At 40.9% G+C, this 1,400-nt stretch overlaps 1 protein-coding gene across 1 annotated transcript in view; it reads left to right on the top strand.

Annotated features, from left to right (window-relative positions):
• Positions 1-1,400, top strand: part of ttyh3b (tweety family member 3b) — a 26,182-nt gene that overhangs the window by 2,607 nt on the left and 22,175 nt on the right. The window lies entirely within an intron of this gene.

Consider the following 1,400-nt stretch of genomic DNA (forward strand, 5'->3'; position numbering starts at 1 on the left):
TTTTTTCAAATTTTTGCTTTTCATTTTGAAATATTGGAGAGTTGTACCTCTTCACCACTTGTAAAACTATTAAAATGAGAGTGTTTCCAAGTGAACATTACTCTTTGGATGAAGTAGTCACAGCTCATAGGCCATAGACATGCAAGCTGTGATTAGGTGTACTGTGTTGAGTAGGCACCGCTTGCCTGGCTCTCCAAAGGTCACAAAGGTGTGGTGACTAATGGATTAGTCAAAAGGCAAAAATGATCACTAACAATTCTGATGATCAATTCTGATTAACAGTTCAGATGATTTATAAAGCTGAAATGCCAAACGTGGTCCAGTTCCAGTTTGTTAATTGTGAAGATTTTCTGTGATTATATTATTGTTGTTAATTAAATATCTATGGGCTCTGGACTGTTCTTTGGACAAAACAAGAAATTTGAGGACATCATCTTGGGCTCTGGGAACTTGCGATGGGAATTTATAACTATTTTCCGTCATTTTATTGGATAAACAATTAATTAATTGAAAAAATAATCTGGGAGGAAAAACAATCATTAGCATAAGTTAAAAGCATAAAACTAATTGCAGTCTTTCTTTGATAAAACACTGTCTGAGTCGGAAGCGCTGCCTTAGAGAGCAGCTCCATCGAAGAGTGGCTTTGGCCCAGTTTTTCTACATTTCATTAGAATCTGCAAACAAGGTGACTTCCAGGTCTCTGCAGCAGAAATTAAGCAGAAAAGAACAGTCTTTGGAGCTCCGCATAAAGCCAAGACATATCGTTTAGAGTCCTACATTTCATGCGCTGCAGTCACCCCTCAACATAGTGTGCTGACATGTATGGGGAGTGGAGGGGAGGCGTGCAAGTTCAAGAGCTGAGCGTGGGAAGGCACCCACGGCCATGAACAAGGGAGGGAGATGAGAACTGGAGAGAGAAGCAGGAGAGAGGAGGAGGAGTGAGAAAGATAAAAAGAGACTGATTGGAGGCGAGAGGAGAGAGAGAAGGCTCGATGAGCCATGGGAGGTGCTTCTAAATTGCCAAGTAGCCACTTCCTGCGAGCTATTCAATGTTTAACTAAGGGCCTTTGTGTGTGTGTGTGTGTCAATGTGTGTTACCACTGGAATTTTAAGGACCCCCTTTTTAGACTAATTACATCCTGACATATTTTAGCAGACGGTGCTGTTTCTATGTCACTGATCATTCTGCACCATGATCATATGTTTGTTTGCACGTTATTTGTATGTACAGTTGTGCATATCATATGTGCTGTATGTTCTGTATGTTCAGTTTCTGTGTCAGTGCGTATTTAGCTCTTAGTGTTGTTTGTTGAGGTGAGGTCACAGATCTCCCTCGGGGGTTGTGTGTGTGTGACTGAATATAGGGGTTCTATTCAGGGTGAAATCATTAATTCTGGCTA

This window comes from Seriola lalandi, unplaced genomic scaffold, assembly GCF_002814215.2.
Source record: "Seriola lalandi dorsalis isolate HSWRI2012SDOR001 ecotype SW California unplaced genomic scaffold, Sedor1 jcf7180002054907, whole genome shotgun sequence".
Classification (NCBI taxonomy): Eukaryota; Metazoa; Chordata; class Actinopteri; order Carangiformes; family Carangidae; genus Seriola; species Seriola lalandi.